General features: G+C 53.1%; 1 protein-coding gene across 2 annotated transcripts in view; it reads right to left on the reverse strand.

Annotated features, from left to right (window-relative positions):
* Nucleotides 1-7,939, reverse strand: part of ZFX (zinc finger protein X-linked) — a 37,185-nt gene extending 29,246 nt beyond the window's left edge. The window contains exon 1 of one of the 2 annotated variants that reach the window (XM_038757219.1): nt 7,923-7,939. The gene's annotated coding sequence lies outside the window, so the exon portion shown is untranslated. Of the gene's footprint in view, nt 1-1,068; nt 1,176-7,922 lie in introns of those variants that run through there. The other variant, XM_038757218.1, reaches the window with a different exon arrangement.
* Nucleotides 7,940-9,721: the final 1,782 nt, after the last annotated feature.

Here is a 9,721-nt window from a genome sequence, read left to right on the forward strand (position 1 = left end):
CGCGGTATCTGTTCAGCGTTTACTTATTCCGGCCGACCACCGTACCAAGCGCTGGGGCGGATCCAAGCTAGTTGGGTTGGGCACGGTCCCTGTCCCACGTGGGGCACAAAGTCTCAATCCCCCTTTGACGGATGGGGGAACGGAGCCCCAGAGAAGTGACGTGACTTGGGCAAGTCGAAGTCGCACGGAAGACAAGCAGCGGAGCCGGGATTAGAACCCACGGCCCTCGGACTCAGGGGTCCGTGCTCAATCCACTCCGCCTCTAGCCTCTCTGGGGCTCAGCTTCCTCATCTGTAAAATGGAGATCAACTGTCCGCTCGCATGCCCTCCCTCCCTCCAAGCCCACGGCCTTCTCCGGGACGGGTGTTGGTCCTGTTAGCCCAGTGCTTGGCACAGAGTAGGGTGCAATAACCCCCCGGGGTATTATGAATGACTACGGTCTACTTGAGCTGCTGTGTATCAAGCAGTTCTCCTGCCGTGAGGACTCAAATGCAGAACGCCAACCCCGGTGACCTGGGCGGTCAATCTCAGAGCAGCCGCTTTGCCGGGCAGACGAACCGCCACCACCGTGGCGAGCCTCAGTCTTTTCCTCTGTGAAACGGAGGGAACCGAAACGAAGATCTCCCATGGCGACTGCTGGGAGGAATGACCCGGGCAACTCAAGGGCTGGGCTCAGCCGCGAAACACCCACCGCAGCCAATTTTTAGTGCCGGGTGGTCACGGAAGCAGCGTGACCCAGCAGAAAGAGCCCGGGCCTGGGACTCGGAGGACCTGGGTTCTAATCCCGGCTCCGCCACACGTGCCTGCTGTGTGAACTCGGGCAAGTCGCCTCACTTCTCTGGGCCTCAGTGACCTCATCAGGAAAGCGGGGATTCGACGCCCGTTTCTCCTCCTACTTACGGAGATCCCGGGTGAGGCAGGCACTTGGATCCGACCCGATTACCTTGACTCGACCCCACAGCGCTTAAAACAGCGATTGGTACAAAGAAAGCGCTTATCCAACGCCACTACTATTATCCTTAGTCGTATGCTTATTATTGTAGCCACCGATCGAAATTGAGCGCTTACTGCACGCAGAGCCCTGCGCTGAGGGCTCGGGAGAGTACGATCCAACAGAGTTGAGGGACAAGTTCCTTGGCCACGATGAGATTACAGTCTAAAGCGGTTAACACGGACCATCCAAATCTGCGTTGACCCGTCAAAAGCATGCGGCCTGGCCCATGCAAAGGACGCCAGAATCTCAGGACCTCTTTCCGTTGACCAAAGTTCTCGTCAAATCCAATTCGGACATCACAGAGAAGTTCAACTCGGGCTTTTTCATCCGCGTTTCGGCAGATGACCACGGCTCGCGATACTTCCTTGCTAACAAAGCCTTTGGATTTTAAGTGGGAATTCCGGCAAATGGACCTCCGGTCACATCGTGCTGCCGTCCCCAGAGGACGGGTAACGGCCCAGGGAAGCAGCTGGAAGCGCCCGGGCCTCGGTGGGGGCGGGAGTCGGTCAGAAGGTCCTGGGTTCTAGTCCTGGCTCTCGCCACTTGCCTGCTGTGTTGATTTGGGGCAAGTCACTTCTCTCTCCGGGGTCTCGGTTGCCTCATCTGTAAAAGGGGGATTAAGACTGCGACCCCCATGTGGGAGAGGGGCTGTGCCCAACCGGATATCCTTGTATCTACCGCAGTGCTTGGCACATAGTAAGAGCTTAACAGTTCATTCTGTTTAAAGTCCAGCCCAGAGATGCGTTACTCCATTACCCAAAACTCAGTGATGATGACAATAATAATAATGATACAAAACTGTAGTATTTGTTGTTAATAATAATAATAGCATTTATTAAGCGCTTACTATGTGCAAAGCACTGTTCTAAGCACTGGGGAAGTTACGAGGTGATCAGGTTGTCCCTCGGGGGGCTCACGGTCTTAATCCCCATTTTACAGATGAGGTAACTGAGGCCTAGAGATGTTAAGTGACTTGTCCAAAGTCACACAGCTGACAATTGGCAGAGCCGGGATTTGAAACCATGACCTCTGATTCCAAAGCCCGTGCTCTTTCCACTGAGCCACGCTGCTTCTTCAAGCAGCTAGCTAAGCGCTAATTAAGCTAGTTAGTTAAGCGCTAGTTATGTGCCAGGCATTGTCCTGAGCGCTGGAGAGATACAAACCAAACTGGGTTGGCCACAGTCCCTGGGGCTCATGGGGCTCAGAGTCTTAATCCTCATTAGGTGCTTAGTACATTGCCCTGCACACAGTAAGCGCTCAATAAATACGACTGAATGAATTTTACAGACGAGGGCACAGAGGCCCAGCGAAGTGAAGCGACTTGCCGAAGGTCACGCGGCAGACCAGTGGCCGGCCTGGATTCGAACCCAGGTCCTCCCGACTCCCAGGCCCAGGCTCTATTCAATAGGCCCCGCTGCTTTTGAATTAGGCCCTTCGGAATAATTGGGAGCTGGCTGAATTCCTGGCGAGAGAATGGCTGAGAAACGATTTGCTCTCCGCTGGCACTGGATTCTTATTAAATCATCTGTGAGCGTCGTTGCCTCTGCCCAACCAGAGCGACGCCTTTGCAAGTTTTCATGAATGGACCCAACACACTTAGCTGAAGCCTTCAAGGGACGCGAGCGAGATAAAGGCATGGAGTTTAAAAAAAAAAAATCGCCTCTGAGCCGCCTCACCGCTCATAGTTCTACAAAACCGTAACTAGACTGATACGCTCAAGAAGTGTGCCTACTCGCCCCGCTAACCAAGTCCTTCGAAATTCACACCTCCTCCCAGGAGCCTTCCCCGCATCTGCCCTCCTTTCTGCTCAGCCTCCGCTCCTGGACCTGTAACCCTAAAGAACTCTGGAACTCGCCCCGGCTCCACGGCCCTTCTCCTTATACTCTACCGTCTGCTGTGTGACCTTGGACAAGTCAATTCGCTTCTCTGGGCCTCAGTTACTTCTTCTGGAAAACGGGGATTGAGACCGTGAGCCCCACGTGGGGCAGGGACTGCGTCCACCCTGACTAGCTCAGTGTAGTTCCTGGCCCACAGTAAAGCGCTTAACAGATACCACCATCATTGACATTAGCATTATTATTACCGTCCCAAGCGTCCTGCACACAGTCTACGCTCAATAAATACCACCGATGGATTGATTTTGGCCTGCTTTCCCTTTCCCCGAGCCTCTCTTCTCCATGACCCCTCACTGGCTTCCTATTTCTGATCCCTCAAGCTGACTCCCTTTTCTCCAGGCGGAAAACGACGACAACCAAAAAAATCTTCTCAAATCTCAGCTCTTGTATGATCTATTCTCACACCGGGCAGTGTGGTCGTTGACGATGATCGGATTCGATCGACACCCTCTAGACTGCTAGCTCCTTGTGGGCGGGGAATATGTCTACCAGTTCTGCCTTACTGGACTCCCCAAGCGCTTAGCACAGTGCTCTGCTCAGAGTAAGCGCTCGATCACCACCACTTATTGATTTTCCAAGCAGGTCCTGACCACCGGGGCGCGACGCTGGAGGAGGAAATGCAAAATTCCACTCGATAAAGTAAATTTAAACTGGATTTTTTGGGGGGTGGACGGACGGACGGACAAGCCCACTCCCTGAGAATAACTCTAAAAAGTAAATAAAGACCCCAAGCAGTCCCCTCCACAAAACCGAACATTCACCCAGCGATCCCGCCACTGTTCAAAAGCCCGCAAGACAGAATTCCTATCTCATCATCATCAATCGTATTTATTGAGCGCTTACTATGTGTAGAGCACTGTACTAAGCGCTTGGGAAGTACAAATTGGCAACATATAGAGACAGCCCCTACCCAACAGTGGGCTCACAGTCTAAAAGGGGGAGACAGAGAACAAAACCAAACATACTAACAAAATAAAATAAATAGAATAGATATGTACAAGTAAAATAAATAAATAAATAAATGAATTAATTAATTAATAGGGTAATAAATATGTACGAACATATATACATACATACAGGTGCTATCTCGCACCTCTTATGGGGCAAACTCAGAATCTCGTTAGTCCTGTTTTGACAGCGGCGAAAACCATATCCATCACTTCCCTCTGACGCTCAACGTGCCAATCAATCGATCAAATTAAATCAGTGGTGTTCCTTGAGCGCATACTGTGAGCAGAGTACAATGCTAAGTGCTTGGGAGAGTCCAATTCAACAGAGTTGTTCCCTACCCACAACGAGCGCAAGGTCACCAGTCCATGTTCCTTTAATTCAAAATACAGAAGAGGAACATCATTAAAATTTTTCACATTTCTAAGATGCACAAACTGATGAAGCGATAAATCAGGAGGTTTCACTAGAATAGTTAATAAAACAAATTCTACCCCCCCCCTCCTTTCGGATCTAGATAAATCTATCCCTTCAAGCAATGGAACTCTGCCTCCTAAAAGGGGACTGTCTATCCAGTTAAAAGTTAAATTTTCAAACATAACTAAGTTATACTTCAATATTTTACATTCCTTTTCGGTTTTCACTTTTTAATCATATAATATGTGCTTTTTTTTGGGTGGGGGGGGGTGTAATGGTAAAATTAAGACCAAGCAGCCTCACTGTGCTCCTAGTTGCTTTCACTTTCTGATTCTTCCGCACAAACCCAGCAGTGTAATATCTGGGGGGCGGGGGTCAACCAGACTTTATTTTTATCTAAAAGAAAATCCAATCTCTATTTGATTCTCTATTTTTCTTCAGAAGAAAACCACTTTCAGATGGTTTCATGACAAATCACAACCAGAGGGGATACGCGATCAATGAGTTTGGGGGGTACTGAAAATGGGAACAAGAAAAGGAGGGAGTTGTGTGCACCCACCCTGCAGTGTGTGTGCGTGTGTGTGTGTGCAGGCCTGCGCTGTGTACATGCAAGCCTGCCTTCTGATGTGTGCAAGCCCGCTTTGTGTGGGCACCTGCACTGAGTGTGACTGCACCTGAAGTGCACGTGTGTGCCTGAACTGTGCGTGCACGTGTGCATCACGTGTTTCAGCCTGCATCCTGTGTGTAAGCTTGCATCCAAAGTGGGTACCCTGTCTTTATGTATAAACATACACCTGTGTCTAAGTGTGCGCACCGTGTCTCTGTGCGCAAGCCTGCATGCTGGGCCTAAGGGGGCACCCTGTCTGTGTGTATAAACATGCACCTCACGTGTCTACGTGTGTGTGCCTGCATATCCTGAGTGCCAGCCTGAACCCCTTGTGCATGTCTGTGTGTGCAAATAAGGGGGGGAGGAGTGTGTGGGGGTAATGGGGTGGTGGTGTGAAGAGATACGTGTGTGAATATGGGCAGGGTGTAAGGGGGGAGGCAGGGTGTATGTGTGTAAGTAAGGGGGCGGAGCAGGGAGAGGTGTGTGTAACATGTAAGGGGGAAAGGAGGAGTGTGGGTGTGTAAACGGGGGGAGACACTTGTGTGTGTGTGTGTGTCTAAGGGGGGGAGGAGTATTCATTCAAACGTCTTTCTAAGCCACGAGCCCGTTGTTGGGTAGGGATTGTCTCTATCTGTTGCCGAACTGTACTTCCCAAGCGCTTAGTACAGTGCTCTGCACACAGTAAGTGCTCAAAATGATTGAATGAATCACTGAATGAATTTACTGAGCATTTACTGCATGCAGACCACTGTACTAGGAGCTTGAATGTGTGTGTGTGTAAATAAGGGGGGGAGGGGCGTGTAAGTAAAGGGGGAGGGGAAGAGGGGTAGTAGTGTGTAAATATGTGTAAGGAGGGAAGGAGAGGGGGTATGTAAATAAGAGGGGGAAGAGGAGTGTAAGTATGGGGGGGGAAGAATGGGGGTGTGTGTAAGTAATGGGGGGAAGAATCAATCAATCAATCGTATTCATTGAGCGCTTACTGTGTGCAGAGCACTGTACTAAGAGCTTGGGAAGTACAAGTTGGCAACATATAGAGACAGTCCCTACCCAACAGTGGGCTCACAGTCTAAAAGGGGGAGACAGAGAACAAAACCAAACATACTAACAAAATAAAATAAATAGAATAGATATGTACAAGTAAAATAAATAGAGTAATAAATATGTAAAAGCATATATACATACATACAGGTGCTGTGGGGAAGGGAAGGAGGTAAGTAGAAGGGGGAGAGAGGTAAGGGGGAGGGGAAGAGGGGGAGAGTGTGAGTGTGTGTGTGTAAGAAAGGGGGGAAGGAGGAAGGGAAGAGAAGTAGGGTGTGAATGTGTGTGTATGTGTACATAAGGGGGGTGTAAATGGGGGAGGAGAGTGTGTGTTTGTGAAAGGGTGTGTGTGTAAATAAGGGGAGGAAGAGGAGCAGGGTGAGTGTGTGTATGTGAAAGTAAGGGGGGGTGTAGATGGGGGAGAGAGAGTGTATGTGTAAATAAGGGGGAGTGTAAATGGGGGGAGGAGAGTGTGTGTGTATGTGTGTAAATAAAGGTGTGTGTAAATTCATTCAATTGTATTTACTGAGCGCTGTGTGCAGAGCACTGTACTAAGCGCTTGGGAAGTACAAGTTGGCAACATATAGAGACGGTTGCTACCCAACAGCGGGCTCACAGTCTAGAAGACAGGGGGCTCACAATCTAGAAGCTTTTGGGGTGGGGGGGTAAAGGCAAAATTAAGGCCAAGCAGCCTCATCGTGCTCCTTTACTGTGCGCCTCATTGTGCACAGCTTTAAACAGTCTAGTGTAAATGGGGGGAGGAGGGAGAGTGTGTGTTTGTGTATGTGAGGGAGAGTGTAAATGGGGGGGGAGGAGAGTGTGTGTATGTGTGTAAGGGGAGTGTAAATGGGGGAGGTGTGTGTGTGCAAGGGGGAGTGTAAATGGGGGGGAGTGTGTGTGTAAGGGGGGTGTAATAGGGGGAGGAGTGTGTGTGTAAGGGGGAGTGTAAATGGGGGAGGAGTGTGTATGTGTAAGGGGGAGTGTAAATGGGGAGGAGAGTGTGTGTGTGTGTGTGAATGTATGTGTATATGTGTGTGTGTATATAAGGGGGAGTGTAAATGGGGGAGGAGAGTGTGTGTGTATAAGGGGGAGTGTAAATGGGGGAGGAGAGTGTGTGTGTGTGTGTGTGTGAATGTGTATATGTATATGTGTGTGTGTGTATACGGGGGAGTGTAAATGGGGGGAGGAGAGTGTGTGTGTAAATGTGTATATGTATATGTGTGTGTGTATAAGGGGGAGTGTAAATGGGGGGGGGAGAGTGTGTGAATGTGTATGTGTGTGTGTCCCCGTAGGTTGTGAGGTGTCGGGCCCGGTCCGGTTGTGTCTGGCCACACCGGGATGGGGATGGGGGCGGGGGGAAGCGGGCGCGCATGCGCGCAGACTCGGCGGGCGGGGAGGGGCCCCGCCGCCCCCGCCGCCGCCGCCGCCGCCGCCGCCGCCCGCCGCGCTGTAGCGGAATTTTCGGGCCGTCCGATGCCTTTCAAGATGGCGGCGCCCCCCCGCCCCTCCCCTTCCCAACGGCCTCCTCCTGCCGCAGCCGCCGCCGCCGCCATCTTGTCCCCCCTCCCCCTCCCCGATATTTACATAGCGAAAATGGCCCCGTCCCCCGCCCCCCGCCCCCCCCCCCGGCCCGGGCCTGCCCCCCCCCCCAACCCCCAGGCGCCCGGTCCGGCCCCCCGCCCCGATCCCGGGGCCCGGGGCCCCCGCCTTACGGGGAGGGACGGAGCGAGCGGGCGGGCGGCCTGGGCGCGGCCTCCTCGGGGCCTAAGCGGCGCCAAAGCCCGCGCGGGCCGGGCCCGGACCGGACCACGCAACACCCGCCGCGGCCGGGCCTAGCAAGCGCGCCAAGGCCGGCGGGCCCGCAGGGAGGGAGGGACGGACGGACGGACGGGCGGAGGGACGGAGGGCGCGCGCGCGCGCCCCGCCTCAGGGCCGCCGGCCTAGGCCCGGGCCCGGCCTTCCGCCCTCCCGCCCCGCACGCGCGCGCGCCCGCCCGCCCGCCCGCCTTGGGCCTCGGACTCACCGGACGGGCCGGGGGCCGGGGGGCCGGGGGGCCTGAGGGCCTGGGGTCGCGCGGGCGCCGGGGCCTAGTCCGGGGCTGGCGGAGGAGCGCGGGGCCGGGCTCCCGGCGGCTGGGGCGGGCGGGCGGAGGGAGGGAGGAGGAGGAGGGGCCGAGCTCGGAGCTGACAAAAAGCGGGCCAGAGCCCCGGCACGGGCCCGCCGTCAGCACGTCACGTCACCGCCAGCCCGCCCGCCCGCCCGCTCGTCCGTCCGTTCGGGCCCCGCAGGCCCCCGGCGAGGCGGAAGGGGCCGCGGGCCCGCTCCTCGGGGAGGCCCGGCCGCCGGGCCCAACGACACGCAGGCCTTCCCGCGGCCTTCCGGCGGCCTTCCTCTTCACGCCCGGCCTCTCCGCACCAACCGCCTACTGTGGCCTAAGCGCTCGGGGCCTCACCTCCCGACCCCCGGCTTACTTGTTTTCCTCACGATATTTGAGCGCCTCCGCTGGGGCACGCACTGCACTAAGCGCTGAGGTCCGTAGAATAACAATAATAATGGCATTTGGGAAACGGTTTGGATGGGCCTCACCGCCCGGCCCCCGGCTTACTTTTTTTCCTCACGATATTTGAGCGCCTCCGCTGCGGCACGCACTGGACTAAGCGCTGAGGTCCGTAGAATAACAATAATAATGGCATTTGTGAAACGGTTTGGATGGGCCCAAGAAGAATCCGGCCCTCACCCCCCCCAACCCTTAGTTCAGTCAGTCATATTTATTGACACCTCCCCCGTCTTAGTTTTTTTTCCTCACGATATTTAAGCGCCTCCACTGTGGCACGCACTGGACTAAGCGCTGAGGTCCGTAGAATAATAATAATGGCATTCGTGAAGGGCTGAAGAGGGGCCCAAGAAGAATCCTACCCTCCTTTAGTACAGTCAGTCATATTTATCGACACCCCCCCCCACCCCGTCTTAATTTTTTTCCTCAGAATATTTAAGCACCTCCACTGTGGCACACACTGCACTAAGAGCTGAGGTCCGTAGAATAATAATAATAATAATCGCATTTGTGAAGGGCTGAAGATGGGCCCAAGAAGAATCCTACCCTCCTTTAGTACAGTCAGTCATGTTTATCGACACCCCCCCCACCCCGTCTTAATTTTTTTCCTCACAATATTTAAGTGCCTCCACTGTGGCACGCACTGGACTAAGCGCTAAGGTCCATAGAATAATAATAATAATAATAATAATTGCATTTGTGAAGGGCTGAAGATGGGCCCAAGAAGAATAAAGCCCCTACCCAACCTTAGTTCAGTCAGTCATATTTATTGACAACCCCCAACCCCCGTCTTAGTTTTTTTCCTCACGATATTTAAGCGCCTCCACTGTGGCACGCAGTGGACTAAGCACTGAGGTCCGTAGAATAATAATAATAATAATGGCATTTGTGAAGGGCTGAAGATGGGCCCAAGAAGAATAAAGCCCCTACCCAACCTTAGTTCAGTCAGTCATATTTATTGACACCCCCCCTGCCGTCTTAGTTTTTTTCCTCACGATATTTAGGCGCCTCCACTGTGGCACGCACTGGACTAAGCGCTGAGGTCCATAGAATAATAATAATGGCATTCGTGAAGGGCTGAAGATGGGCCCAAGAAGAATCCTACCCTCCTTTAGTTCAGTCAGTCATATTTATCGACACCGCCCCCACCCCGTCTTAATTTTTTTCCTCACAATATTTAAGTACCTCCACTGTGGCACGCACTGGACTAAGCGCTGAGGTCCATAGAATAATAATAATAATAATAATGGCATTTGTGAAGGGCTGAA

The sequence above is a fragment of the Tachyglossus aculeatus genome, chromosome 15 (assembly GCF_015852505.1).
Source record: "Tachyglossus aculeatus isolate mTacAcu1 chromosome 15, mTacAcu1.pri, whole genome shotgun sequence".
In the NCBI taxonomy this organism is placed as follows: Eukaryota; Metazoa; Chordata; class Mammalia; order Monotremata; family Tachyglossidae; genus Tachyglossus; species Tachyglossus aculeatus.